This window comes from Canis lupus, chromosome 3, assembly GCF_003254725.2.
Source record: "Canis lupus dingo isolate Sandy chromosome 3, ASM325472v2, whole genome shotgun sequence".
Classification (NCBI taxonomy): Eukaryota; Metazoa; Chordata; class Mammalia; order Carnivora; family Canidae; genus Canis; species Canis lupus.
The window spans coordinates 4,524,343-4,540,345 of record NC_064245.1 but is presented as its reverse complement, the minus strand read 5'-3'; positions in this window follow the sequence as shown (position 1 = coordinate 4,540,345).

The window sequence follows — 16,003 nt, the reverse complement described above, 5'->3', positions numbered from 1 at the left end:
ATCATGTTGATTTGATAAGATACCTAAGTATACTTATAACCACAGACTTGATCAAATGGTCAGGAGTTCTGTGCATTTCCTGTGAATGTTTGGTATAAAAAAAAATTATTTTTCTTTTTAAAAAATAATTTTGGGAACTTCATTATAATAGTACTGTTAAGTTATGCGTTGATAACTCTCTGCCACAATCCAAATTTACAAAAAAGATATACAAAATATAATAAGAGATAGGTAAAACAAAAATTACAGCTAAACTCAAAATAAGGCCATCGTCTATGGACTAGAAGCACAAAGAAGTCACTAGGGTAGAAATGGCAGTTGTGGTAGATTCTGTGTCTAGAAATAGGCAGTGACAACTAGGACTTTGGTACCCACAGAATAATGGGACTAAATTCATTTAGGTGTGGAGGTTGAAGGCTGTCTCTTTGCTTGAGTAGGAGTTTCCCCTGAAGAACATGGATATATATACTCACCTTCTGTGTCACCATGAGTAATGGTGAACCCTAGGGCAGAAAATAGGGGAGGCCTCAGGGCTGGGAGAAGAAGGGCTTGTTCCTGTTTCGGATCTAGATTCCAGGAAATAGAGGCTTAATAATATTAGTGAATGCAGCAGCAAAAAACTACTTAGTGAATCAAGCCTCCATCTTCAAGAGAGTAATATCTAAGTTCTAGCCTCACTGGTATCTTTAACCTTGGGGGATCTGTGTTCTCACCCCAAGAGCAAAGGGCATGTCAGGAGTAGGCACAACAAGTGTCTAATGCTAGAAGCTCATGAGTGCCTTATAAAATTTGCCTACCTCAACTAAAGTGGCTGGCCCATAGTTGTTGGATTCTAATGTTTTCTGCCTAAGGATAACATGGTTTTACATCTTTATTTTTCCTGCAGGTGCCATCTGAGTCTTAGTGACTTGACCAAGATAGGCATCCCTGATGCCTAAAGATTAGTGAGTGTATTAATTTTCTAAGGCTGCTATGACCAAATGCCAAACACTCGGTGGCTTAAACAACAGAAATTTATTACCTCACAGTTTTGGTGGCTTGAAGTCCAAGATGAATGTTAGCAGGGTTGGTTTCTTCGGGGCCGCTGTCCTTGATTTATAGATGGCTGTCTTCTCTGTCCTCACATGGTCTTTGTGCACATCTATGCCCAATCTTTTTTTTTTTTTTTTAAGATTTTAAAAATCTATTTATTTGACAGAGAGAGAGCACAAGTAGGCAGAGTGGAAGGCAGAGGGAGAGGGAGAAGCGGACTCTCTGCTGAGCAGGGAGCCCAGGACCCTGGAATCATGACCTGAGCCAAAGGCAGATGCTCAACCAACTGAGCCACCCTCCAATATCCTCTTCTTATATATGGACACTGGTCATTGGTTTAGGGTCTACCCATACAACCTCACTTTACCTTAATTACCACTTCAGTGGCCCTTTCTCAAAATACAATCATATTCTGAGGTACTGAGGGTTAGGCCTTCAACATATCAATTTGGCACACACCATCATCCAGTGAACTGGGTTTATCTTCAAATGTCAGAATCACCCAAGACAAGGTTCCAGCAATGGACAACAGAAATATTTGTGGTGACAACAGTAAGGAAGTGCTGGAGGAGGCAAGCAGCCACAGAGAGGGGACTGTCCAAAATCTAGCAGTCACAGAGAGCTGACCCCATGAGTGCATCAAAGCTCCTTTGGAGGAGCCCTGACGTACAAACTTGCTTAGGCTGCTCCTTAGAAAAACTTGGAAAGAAAATTACTGGTTAACTTGAGCAAATGAAAGCTCAATTCGAACACCCAAAGAGACTTTTTTAAATCTCAGGATGGGTAAATGAAGCATGCCAATCATCATCTCAGAGTGTGAATAAAACTTTTATTGCTAAAGGAGAAAAAAAGTAAGAGGTGGAGAAGCTGAAAGGGCAACTAAGAAGAATGGGGTTTAGGAGATGTGACCCCACTGCCTACTGAATGATGCTACTTAACATTTGTGCTGCAGGTTCTGCTTCTGTCTGAGGGCAACCCACTGAATTAAGTATGTGAGAGGAATGTTAAAAACAAGCATTTGTTTTAGTATAATTCCTGTAGCATATTTTCAAAACTCCACATAGCTTTTAGAATTTAAAAATAAATTTAAGCAAAAGGAACATGGAGAAGTTCTGTATATGGGTCTTAATTCTTAGATAAATTTAACCACAGGGAAACTAACATTGCTCACAGAGCTGCTCCCTTGATAACTAATCAATACCCTTAAGTCAAGGGTACTAATGCAGCCAATGAAGAAGAGGCTCAGACATTTCATTTATTTGCTCCTTCAGGAAATACCAATGAATATACAACAGCAAATGAGAGAGATGAGGTCCCTAGTCTCACAGTATTTCTATTTGTGCCAAATAAGAATAATCTAAGGAAGGTTTAATAGAGGGCTATTTACAAAATCATGGGCAGAATGAAGGGAAGCTAGAAGGAATAATGCAATATTCTGGGTTCAGTAATAAACAGATATTATTAGACCTTCAGAGATCTTAAGGAGTAGGTAAAGGGAAAGATACTAGAACCAAGAAGGAGAGTGCCCTACAGAGAGGCCCACCTTGACAGAAGCTGTGGCTTTTAGTCAAGGAGTGCAGTCAGTCCAAGGAGATAATCAGGAACAGAACCAGAGAAATAAAAACTCCCACTTTCTCTCCTTTCTGCCTGTTTCTTCTGTTGGGACACTGCATTGAACAAATCCAACCTAAGGCCAGAAGACAAGGGAACCACTCATGGAACCCATGTAGGTCAGCCTCCATGTCTAAGAGTAGGGTAAAGCAGAGTGGAGACTTGAACTGGAGGGGGAGTAGAAGATGTCTGGCCTGGCATTTCTATCTCTACATTCCATCAACTTGAGTCCAGTGCACAGAGGAGCTCACTCCCTTTTACGCACACCATGCTGGACCCCGCCTCAATAAATGGCCTTTCCAAATATTTGATGTTTTACAGTAATGGCAAAGAACTTCACTCTTAAGGAATTTGGACACTCATAAATGAGATCAACACTTACAAATTTCAAAGCATTTGCTTGAAGTACTCCCAAAGGGTCTCTTATGAGAGGCTGGGAGTTCTTTCTGGCAAGGATTGGTAATAACAACAGCTTAGTCAAAGGTGGCTCTCCACAGCCTGGGCCTGGATAAGAAGACTTCAGAAACCTAGATTTTGAGTTAAAATTTAGCTCCCCTAGAAAAGAAACCTTTAAAAATTATCAGGATCAGTAAAATGAACCAATATAAACTTTTTTGTGCTGCTTCTCCAAATATCTGAAGAAAACATGCCAACGTCAACATCCCTTTCACCACCACCCTTCTTCCTTATCGCTCCGACACTTTCTGTCCTTGTTTTGAGCAAATTGCTGAAAATTTTTAAGGGGTATCCATCTTTTCCTTTGTATATTTTAAATGTCTTGAATACCCTTTCATCCATGAGTCTCAAAGTATTTTATAAACATTAACTTTCTTAACAAATATGTGAGGCTTAAGTATAATTATCCCTTTCCTCCCAGTTGTTTAAATATAAGAAACACAGAAACGATAAGAAACCACACCTCTGGTCTCAGAGCAAATCTATTGCAGAATGAGATTCAGCTTCCCTAGTCACTAGCCATCTTTTCAGTTCTTTTACCACTGAAAAGAATACACCAATGTTTTATTTTTCATTACCCTACCCCAATAATTGAGGATCTTCGTAAGGAAGCTAATGATTGTAGAGCATGTAACATGAGTCAGTCACTGTGTTTTCAATCAGTGATTCTCAAACTTCACTGCACATTCCAAGCATCTGGGAAGCTTTTAAAAAAATTCCTAATGTTCTAGCCACACCCCATGCCAATTAATCAGAAGTGTTGGGGGTAGAGCCCAGATATCATTGTTTATTTGTTTTTTCAATTTCCCAAGTGATTCCACTGTGCAGTCAAATTGGAGAACCAGTGCTTGAAATCCTTACGACATAAAGTGTGGTATGCAGACCAATAGCATCAACATCTAGGAGCTCCTTGGACATACAGAATTTCATATGCCACCCCAGGCCTACTGAAACAAAGCTCATTTTAAGAAGCCCCCACGTGGTGAACATGCACTGCCAAGTTTGAAGAACACCGTTTTATTTATTTTTTTTAAAGATTTATTTATTTATGATAGACAGAGAGAGAGAAGCAGAGACACAGGAGGAGGGAGAAACAGGCTCCATGCCGGGAGCCCCACGCGGGACTTGATCCCAGGACTCCAGGATCGCACCCCGGGCCAAAGGCAGGCGCTAAACCACTGAGCCACCCAGGGATCCCCCAAGAACACTGTTTTAAATAAGCAAATAAGTGAAAGAGGTCAGTGGCACCATCCTCATTTTATAAATGAAGAAGTGTGTTCAGAAAGGTCAAGTAATATGCAGAGATTCTGACGTTGGGCTGATTAACTTAAAAGTTCTTACATTTTTGACCACACCAGTTTAAGCTGGAGGAGGGGAAACACACACTCTTTTGAAAGCTGATGAAAACTTTGAAACCCCATCCAAGAATTGACACAAAAGATTTTTAGCATGTATTCTGAAGGATTTATCATCCCAGGAGCCCTCCTTGCAAACCTGCAGAACTAAGGACCACAGGCCACCAATCCCTTCCATCCCCATATAGCTCCATGACCTATATGATATGGATACGGATATTTAATTTCTATTCAATGTAAAAAAAGAGATCAATAAAGAAAGCAAGCTTTATCTTAAATGGATAATCTCTCTCTCTCTCTCTCTCTCTCACACACACACACACACACACACACACGCACACACACACATACTGGAAATTTAACAACCAAGAGTCCTTTTGGAAGGCACATTGACAGAGGGTAACATTGTACATGGGCTCTTCCACACACCTGTTAGCAGTTGAACCTAATTGTTCAGCGTCTGGTACTGATTTGGGATTCTTTCACTATATCTCATTATTCCTTTTCCATAATTTTTTCTGGTTTGGAACTGCTGCTGCTGTTTCTGCACGATGTATATATTTTTAAAACTAAAAAGACATACTTTGAAAGAACTCTGGAGAAAGACATAAAAGTTACTTCTTTGTAATCCATTTTGCAGTGAAATTTACTTAAACTGACAGTGGTGATTATTAAGTGTGGAAAATCTAAGGGTAAGAAAAGATTTAACTGGCTAGCTATCCTTCATTTTCTCATGTCTCTTTCTAACATTTAGGCAGCTTGACTAAATTCATAAATATCTGCAAGCCAGATATTTATGGCTTGGAATTACAAGGGTTATTGTCACGAGTAGAAAAAGATGCCTTTCCTGGGTTGGAAACTCTCTGAAGCAGAAGTACGTATAATATTATGTACATACAATATTAGCTAGATTGCATCTCTAAAGCAAGATACCCTTGATGGAACATTTAGATAAAACAAGACATTTTCAGAAGAGACAGAAAGGAGATGATAAAGTCAAGAGATTTAAAATACATAAAATAAAAAGGAAGTAATGGTTGCATATAAAAAACATACAGACACACATACAAAATGATCACAGATCAAGTGATTATTTAAGAGTGTTTATTTGCAAGTCCAACATGGCTTTTCTTGAGTGTGCTCACACACAGCATCAAGACCAATGGCTACCTTTGAAAGCAAAATGCCATCTGAGATTGGGCAATTGGAGGCAAAACACAGACCAAGGCATTAAACATGAATCACATCTTAATAATAACATGAACTAGGATTTTTAAATTATTTAAAATAATCCATAGAGAAAAAAATAAGCTATTCAATAATTTTAGAATTCTTAAAGGCACATAATGAATGAACTTGGTTCTTTAATAAACCTGGAAAATATAGTATATTCTCCTAATTATTCTGACTTGGAAAAATGTGTTAGCTCTTTGAGGCCACATAGTGCAACAGAACGCGTATTTAAAATAAACATCTCAGCCTGGGTAGCTGTCGGTCGAGCGTCCAACTCTTGATTTGGGCTCAGGTCAGGGTCTCAAGGTCATGGGATGGAGCCCCATGTTGGGCTCTGTGCTTGGAGTAGAGTCTGTTTGAGATTCTCTTTCTTCCTCCTGTGCCACTCTCCCTGCGTGTGTGCATGCACTCACACACACTCTCTCTCTCTCTCTCAATAAATAAATAAATAAATAAATAAATAAATAAATAAATAAATAAAATCTTTAAAATAAACACCTCAAAACTTCGACGTGACAATGGAATTAAAGATCAGGTTTGTGTTCATTTTCATCTAAATGAATTTTCATGTTTGAGGATGACAGAGACTTAATCATGAAACAATCTTGTTTACCAAGCAGAATCTTCAAGGAGAGCTACAAAGTAGCGCATTCATAAAAAAATATTTTGAAATGACTTAGATTTCTTAAATCATCTGATGGCAAAGTTTACTAAGATATTCAGTGTTGTGATCACGTACTTTTATAGCATGGACTCACATTTACTTCCACCTACATAGATTTCTTCCCCCATCCAGACAGCTCTGAATGTTAATTAATCATGCTGCCATGTTACACTTTTCCAGTTTCTCCATGCCTGAGCTGTTCTCCAGTACCATTTTTTAATTTGCTCACTCTTTGCCAAATGACTGATGCTCCTCTGAACTCAGCAGCTGGTCTTCCAAGTACTGCTCAGGCTGATGACAAAGACTATGGGTCACTGGCATTGAAAGTTGTTGGAAAATATTTGAACTGCCTGTTCTTAAAAATCTCCAGTTGGTCGTACACACTTCTCCAACAATAAGAGCACACGTGTCACTAGAGGTAGTATGTTTAACTGAGACGAGCATATTCACTCCCATGATAGTTTGCTTTTTATCATGATGGCAATATATATATCATGTTCTTTTGCACATACATTCAGAACATGCAGACGTCTGTGTTTATTTTAACAGACAACTTGCCTAAATATTTATAACCCCAAGTTCAATAGTAAGAGTTGCATTAATTTGCATTACTATTGATGGAGTTAGGTTTGGATTTACCAATTAGTGTTCTTATAAATCTCACTAATAGATGTAATAGAGGTCCCCTTAGCAATGTCCCTTCAAGTAATTCTGCAACCAGAGCAATAGAAAGCATTAAAATGTCTTGAGACAATTTCCTTTAAAATAGTATCTCTGTGGCTAGCCAGATATTTATTGTAACGTGGTGTTTTATGTCTTTATCTTTCTTAATGCAGAATTAGCATTGATACTGGCTTTGGAAGGGAATTCTTGTATAGAAAGAATGCCCAAATGATGAAGAGAGAACGTATTTACTCACTCTTATTAAGGTGAGTAGCATATTTATAATGAATTAATAGGATAAATACATGCTAGCTTAAAGATTATGATCTTCCATAGAATTAGATAAATGTTACCATCAAATGTACAATCAAAGTTGTATTTTTGGCTGACTCTTGAGCTGTTGTTAGCTTGGTGGAGCATATATTTCGAAAGACTGAGTGAAAACAGAAGGCTGATGACATAAACTATAAATTCAGATCCATACTTCGTTCATTTATAAGTTGTATCACATTTTCCTCCCATATCAGACATTTGAGTGATGACAAACCTAACCCCAACAAAGAGACAGCAAAGTGTAGCGGAAAGAGTCTGAATCACACTAGATTCTAGTCCTGCCTCTGCCACTATCTAGCTATAGGGCCTTGGACAGGAAACTTCACATTTCTGGATCCTCCGTGTAAAATGACTCTTGTAGGACATGCTCCCTTTTTCTGGCTCTATCCTTCAAGGCAAAAGCATCTTGGTAAAGTGTGAAGAGGAAAGAACCAGGCAGCAGCCATTCTGCCTCAGTTCTCACCTGGCGTGTTAATGTAAAGCTCATATTAGGCAATATTTGTCAGGCAACAGAATTTCTGGAAACATAAAAAGTATGGAGCAGTACAAGACAATGAAAGATGAAGGCAGAGGTGACATTCTATAGCTAATTATCTCTAACTCATCAGTTTTAAGTCTTTGTCCCCTGCCCTTCTAATCTGAGTCTTTTTTCTGGATCTTATTTATCTTTCATTTATTGACCCACACTCAGAGTCTCAACCTCAACCCAAAGGAGGGCACCTTTTTAACATTATAAAGTTTCAAGGGGCAGCACATGATATTTGTAATTCCTCAACCTGTTGGTTGAGAAAATATACTTAATCAACATTAACAAACGTTCTTTGAGTGCCCAGAGACTTGATGGAGTATAATAGCAGATTCGTGGAGCCTACATCCTGGTGGGGAAAGCCATGGAATAAAACAATCACACAGGCAAAAATAAAATTCAAAATGATAAAGAGACAATAAATTTAGCAACTTTTACATAAGTTTGTGTTTTATTAATTACAACATCTCCTATGTTATAGAAGCATGAATATGTGTAAGGATATCATTTGTCCAGGTTATGTTTGGTGCATTATTGCAGGCCCTTTACAATAAAACCTCTGCCCCAGGTTAGGAGTTTCTACATTGTGTGACCATTGTGTCCCTAGCTGGAATTTAAGCTGATTGAGGATGAAGATCTTGGTTATTCGTTAAATATTTGCCAAAGAAATGTGTTGAGGTAAAGAACTGCTATTTCCTACTTCCATTACCTTCACATTGCTAAATGCTGACCACAAGCAGGGTGGAGGGGGGTGGAAAATGTGTTCTACAGAGGTCAAGCTACCAGAGTCTCCACCACCTTGTGGCTATATTCTCTGGGATACATGCCCTCTACAATTGCCAAGTAAGAGGACACAGATATGGAGGATGTATTCCAACTTTAACTACCCCAGCCAGAAACGTATCACCACGTGATGTAATTATTCCATGGCAATTTCCCAACCACACTGGCCTGTATCTCTAGCACCTAGCATGGTGCCTAGTCAACGAATTTTCATTGAATGAACCAATGGAATGTGAAAAAGCATGTTCTTTGCAATCCAGCATTACAAAGGGATTTTTTAGTCCTTTCTATTATGATACAACAGACTCCACAGCACTGGCAAAAAAATGTTTGGTATCAGCTACCACCTGGAAACATTGCAAACACAAGTCAGAATCTCACATCAGTTGTCTGTGAAGTGTTCCCATGACTGTGAGAATGGGAGATGATGGGGGACAGTCAGTGACTGCTCTGGCATCATGGTCATTGGACTGAGCCTCTCTAATAAACATCTGTCTTGTTCTTAGTTGTCGAAGGAATAAGAGAAGTCTGCTCTTTCTGCTAGCAGAGTGTATCTCCTGCCAGTTTCAAAGGAGGGGTAACAGAAATCCCCTCAACAGAGTAAAATATGCATGTAGACTCCCAAAATATAAAAAAGAAAGGAAATATTTCTTTTGAGGTATACTTCAGTTACTGGTCAAAATTCTGGAGTTTTAAAATAAAACTGCCTTCTATTTCTAAAGGTCTCTGAGTTTTCAAAGCACTTGTATATCAGTGATCTTATTTGATCCTCAAAACACCACCATGTCATGGAAGGAAAGAAGTTTTCATCCATACTTGAGAGTTTAAGAGAGTTTCCACTAGGTTAGGTGGCCTGCCCACTTCACGTGGCGACGAAGGACTAGAGCTAGGGAGAGTACCCAGACTGCTTCTGACTTCACCCCAGTGCTCTTTCACCATCACATCATGATTCTTATCTCCAAATAGATGAAGATCCGTTTGACCCGGGGTTGTGGTTTGGGCACAGTCGCTTCCACCTTTGCAATTACTGTCAAACTTGGTTATTGTCTCCAATGCTTGCTATTTAAAATGACCACAGACAGCTAAACCCTAAGGGAGCAGTTAATAAGGAGACTGCTGAGAAAAGACCTCCATCTTTCTGTAGTCTCTCTAATGAAGTCAAGAGCAATTTCAGACCGTCCTTTCAAACTATAATACAAAATAAGTTACCTGTAAAATAATTAAATAACTAGGGATCCCTGGGTGGTGCAGCGGTTTGGCGCCTGCCTTTGGCCCAGGGCGCGATCCTGGAGACCCGGGATCGAATCCCACGTCGGGCTCCCGGTGCATGGAGCCTGCTTCTTTCTCTGCCTCTCTCTCTCTCTCTGTGACTATCATAAATAAATAAATTTAAAAAAATAAAAAAAATAAAAAAATAATTAAATAACTAAACAATCTGATCCTAGTTCTCAGGGAGAATTAACATTTTGGCAATTTCCCTCTAAATATCATTTTCCAACCTCTTCTCCACCTTGTAGCTGTTGTGAGAATGGACTTAATTCCCACTAAATTTTTTTTGTTACAGGCACTAAAACTTAACTTGTCTCTTATCGTATCAAAACATTTACGTAAAACACAAGAAATTTATAATTCGGTGTAATAAACAGATGGAATTCTCCTTATCCTTCCTAGAGTGACACTCTGTATATAATAGAACTACAATTTTTTTGTTTTTAACTTTTTCAGTTTTTAGGAAAAGAACTTAAAATGTATAAACAAGTTAACAGAAATTAATCCTATTTGATTTACATTTAAATCAGGGTGTTTGGGGCACCTGGGGGGCTCAGTGGTTGAGCCACTGCCTTTGGTTCAGGTCATGATTCTAGGGTCATGGGATCGAGTCTCGCATCGGGCTCCCCTCAGGGAGCCTGCTTCTCTCTCTGCCTAAACGTCTCTGCCTCTTTCTCTCTCTCAGTGTCTCTCATGAATGAATGAATCAATTGTGCTGTTTATGTGAAATAATTGTATACCAGTACAGTGCCTTGCTAATATAGATGTTCAATAAATATTTGGTGAATGATTGAGGGCAAAATGATGCAATGCTTTGTGAGTATACATTGTCTTTGTTGTGCTAGATGACTTTCTGTAGAGAAATAAAGAAGGGAATTAAAAGCACAGCTAGAGAATTAGGCCTTTGAAGACAAAGATTCTAGTCATTAGTACTAAATAATGAAATGACTTGGGGCAAACTGCTTGACTCACCAGGCCTTTGGGTTTCTCAACAATAGAAATGAGAATATGGATAAGAATTTAGATGGTCTCTAAGGTTACTTCAAAGGCTGGTCTTTTCTAATTTGAGACTGAAAAACTATCAGTCAGAGAAAAATATCACTCTCATCAGAAAATAAATATGGAATAAAGGGTAATATCAGACAAGGTCTGAGTTTTCTAAGTTTAAATGTGCCTGGGGGAGGGGGGCGGGTCTTAAGAATTATAAAGAGTCCAAATGAAGACAATAATGACCTCCCAGAGACTTACAGAGATTGCTCTAAGCACACTATCATCTGTTACAGAGCCCTGTAAAAACATGAGAGTAGATGACGTCATAAATGGGCTCTGAGGAAAAAGGAAGGGTGCTGAGGAAAGCTAAGGTTTCTTCTCCTTTTTCTTTTTTTTAGCCAAGCAGATGAGGGAGAGGAAAAAATTATGATGAGCTGCTCTGAAGCCCCAGAACTTAGGAGAATGACTAAATTTAGCCACTAGGAGTACAAAAGAGAAGAAACTTAGAGCAAGTGAATTCATGGAAGAAACTGGCAGCTTGAACAAGAGCTTCAACCAAACAGCAGAGGGCTAGATCTGGGATCCAAATAAGAAAGGCCACAAAGTAGATGACAAAAGTACCTCAGTCTTGGAGGAGAGGATAGGAATAATGTGAATAGATTTCTAACAGGACCCCTGACCATGAAGGACATACCTCCAAGTTCAGAAAGTGAGAATAAACTCCTGGAAGGAACTAAACCATAAACCAGTACTGAGTGAGGGAGCTTCATCTGCCCCAGCCTATGACCCTGACAGTCCAGAATTCTCTCCCGGTGTCATATGACGCTTGAAACAACCATGCAACTATGTGTGTCAGAATGTTGTGGGCAGAAAATTTCACTGATATAAAAGCTAAAGACTATGCAGGCCTGCCAAGGAATCCCTTGGCTTCCCCTCTGGGGTAGGTGTTGCACAAGTTCACAAAGTCGCCCATGAAGAAAACCATAGATCCTACCAGAACACCCAATCTGGACCTGTTATTTGTAGGGCTAGCCTTTTTAGGGGATAAAAAGATAAGCAAGATGTAGATCCAAGGAGAGATAAGAGGGTCTCCTCTACATGAGTCTGGAAGGGTCAGATCCATTGAGCACACATTTGCTGTGCTGTGGTAGAAATTGTGGGCGTCTGTGGGAGGGGAAGCCCTCTGGGGAAAAAAAATACAGGTAAGACATAAGTACCATAAGGTTTCCAGTCCAATTGGGGAAATAAAACCATGAATAACAAAGACAAAGTAGAGCAAACATGCAATATATTCGGTTGAAATAAAGACCTGGTGCAGGAAGAGTCAAGATCACTTCCAGGACGACTCGAAGGGTAGGGTAACAAGGAAAGGCATCAGAATCAGGCTTGGAAGGACCGTCTGTTTCTCTTCTCTGCCACCACCCTCTAAGCTATACTCTTCTCATCTTGCCTGGGAACCCTGAAGAAGCCCTAGTTTTGTGCCTACTGCCTCCCGTCCATTCTCTTCTCAGGCGGGTAGGGTGACCTTTTTAAAATACGAGTCTCATGCCACTCTGCTGTTTTCAAACTCTCTCATTGTACTTAGCATACGGTTCAAGTTTCTTAACTTGGCTTGCAAGGCTTCACCAGTCTGGCCTCTCTGCAGCCTCATTTTAAATTCCTGTTCCCAGTATAGCCTCTGTCAGCCTTGCTGATCCTTATTCATTTCTGCCCATAGACCTTACTCCCATCTGCTTTAGGGCATTTACATTTGCCATTTCCTCTGCCTGGAATCTTCTCTGTCTTCTTCCTTATTTATTAACTTCTGTACCACCTCCTCATACCTCCCCATATTCCTCTCCCGACATATCCCTCTCCCCCTACTGTGGAAGAGGGATATGTCAGGAACTCTTCTTAGGTGCTCCTGGTGTTCTGTGCTTTTCCTTCATAGCACTTATAATGGTCAACAAATCCATGTTTCTTTGTGGAGTTATTCATTGACAACTAATACTCCCATATACCATAAGCTCCATAAGGGCAGAAACTGTGTCTTTGTTCTCACTGTTGTATCCACGTCACCTAGCTCAGGGCAGGCATAAAGTAGGCACTCATTAGCCATTCCTTGAGTGAGTTAATGAACATTAGAGATCAATCATCCAGCCCCCTTTCAGAAGAGAGAACTGAGGCTCAGAAAGGCAAACCGACTTCTTCAAAGTCCCAAGTTGCTGAACCAGAAAAAGAACTCTCATATCCAGATTCTTATTCCACAGTTCTCATCTAATTCTACTACATGGCCCTGAAGCTTGTTCAAGGGCCAAGTCACAGCCTCCAATTTTATTCCTGGGACAAAAGGTGATTGAGAAGAGAGACAAAAGGAATTATTCATTGGGTCATATGAGCAGTTGGACATAAGTGAGAAATTGAGAAATGAAAGACTGAAACTCAAAAATGGATGAGTGGGCGGTGTGGTTAATGTATTGACACACAGATGAGAGGTTGGTAAGGTTGACCAGCCTGAGATGTATACACGTACAGGCACAGGGCATGAGGTTCCACAAAGACGGTACATAGACCAGGCCAACACCTAATTAAGAGAAAGAATTTTCAGAGAGAGCGTGTGGGTGTGCTGGAAAGTGGAAAGTACAACAGGATCAAGTTTTGTTCAATTGATTTTGGATCCTGACTTCTTCCTGAGGGTTGAGGGAGTGGTGGCAGAGGGAAAAAGAAATTAGGTAGAAACCAGGCAATCTATTGATGTTTTCATATTTGAGTAACTGTACTTAAATAAATAATGAGGATGCTGTTGAATTTAAAAATGCCAGGCCTAAAAAAATAAAATAAAATAAAATCATGGAAGGATTGGAAGCCAAAGAAATAGCTTATGTCTGATGAAGTGATGGGGGCTGGAGATGAGAGAGGGGCTCGACGCTGGCACCACACCCTTCCTTTCAGCCAGATCACATCTTGGCCATAATCGTTCCTTTCAACCAGTGCCAGTCACAAGGAGGAGGTGTGAATCTGGGGCCAAGGCTGAAGCACAGGTTCATGAGCCACAAAGGGTAGGGCTGCCTTCGCCTGGGCAGAGAAGGCAAGTGCTCTTTTATAATTCTGCTGAAAGAAGCACAATGTTTTAACTCAAAACTGGAGGGTTATTCGTTTCCCAACCAAAAGAGAGAGGCTCGAATATGGGATTCCACACAGCAAGGCTGCTTTTGAACTCCTCAGCCCTCAACATCTGCTGCCGTTTCCATTCTTCAAGCGCTGCCAATTTCTGCGTTAAAGACTGATATCTACATGGACGCACGGTTTCTGGCAGCCTCTGTTCAGTGCAACAGGCTGGGGGGGAGCAGAGTCAGCAAAGAGAGGGGCAAGGGGGTCTTTGTGCCTGGCTCTAAATCTCCACCTATAGAACAACTTTGGATTGCAGAAATATGATGTGCAGGCTCTACAGTGCATCTGATCTCTCTGTGTGAAAATGCCTCGGACTTACATAAAGGAGAATTAAGTCACAGATAAAAAATAATAATCAGGCTCGGGTTGATGGCCTGCTTCGGCCCAGGGCGTGATCCTGGGGTCCTGGGATCGAGTCCCGCATCGGGTTCCCTGCATGGAGCCTGCTTCTCCCTCTACCTATGCCTCTACCTCTCTCCGTGTCTCTCACGAATAAATAAATAAAATCTTTAAATAATAATAATAATAATCAAGTCTTGTGGTACTTTAGGCAATGTGACTGTTGAATTTTAGGGGAGGAAAAAATACATTCTTAATTTTTATACAAAAAGAATCAGCATGGCAAAGTGGAAAGAGTACAGTCTTGGACTTATACATAGTTTTGAATCCTGTGGGTAACCACGAGGAAGTTGTTCGACCTCTCTGAGGCCCCCATTTTCCTGTTGGAAAAGGAGAATGAGGATGCTAATCTCCACTCCTTTGGAGATTTTTGGAAGGACTAGAGGTAACATCTGAAAGCCTATACACCACAAAGCCTGGAATGTAACAGGCACCCATCAAGCAGCAGCTACATTTACGCAGAACTATGAAAGAAAACAAGGCAGTGTTTTCCAGGTCACTGTTTTTAACAAATCGTTAGTGAGATTATAAAACTTCAATTAGTAAAACTCAACTCAGAACAGGCACCCTGAGCTGGTCACTGAAACACCATTCTTCATTCTGGTTTCAGATTCCATTTACCAGCTAGCTATTCCCCCACTAGCTCTTCATTCATCAGGGGCCCCGAGGCAAGGTGCTGTAGTCTTAAAAATGTAGGAGGTTGACTCTGGTATGATTTTAGTCACAGCGAAGTTCTTGCCTCTTCTCCCGCAACTTCGCTTTGCTCGCTTGCTTGCACTTACAATTGCTTAAAAATCTGCCTTAGAAGAGGAATGAATTTAGCTTAAGGCTTCAAATCCTGTTTAAGTACCAACTCTTGCATATTATTAGCTATTACTTCTCTGAAGAGGAGTCCCCAGACTGCATGTCCCTGCTACATGCCAGCCACACAGCTTCAGCTTCCCCAAAAGACAATCATTCCAGCCCATTCTGTAGGTTTGTAGCCTTGAGCAACTACTGGGAAATTATAAAGTACTTAGAAAGTATGCAAGTGTACAAGGATCATACACATTACGGTGTTTACTGAAGAGTTGTGGTGCCTTTGCCCCGTTACAATTTTTTCTCATTTTTCTTGAACACACAGTGACCATCCCTCCTTATAACTCACCCCACTATCTTCCAATTTAGAATGTCTTCCCCCCCCTCCACAACCAGCTTTACCGAAAAATAATTGACAAATGAAATTGTATATATTTAAAGTATACAATATGATGATTTGATACATGAATACAGTGTGAAATGTTGATCACAAACCCCAAATTCATCATCTCACATAGCGTTTGTGTGTATGTGCGTGTGCTACTCTCCGCAAACTTCAGGCATCCCGTACAGCATTATTAACCACAGTCACCATGCTGTACATTAGATCTCCAGAATTTATTCATCTAAACGGAAGTTTAGAAAACCTTCTTAAAATCCTCTCTAAGCCTGAAGCAAGTTGGTTCAGCTATTACATCTGCCACCAAGACTTTGCAGCCATCCCACCCTCAATGACATTTA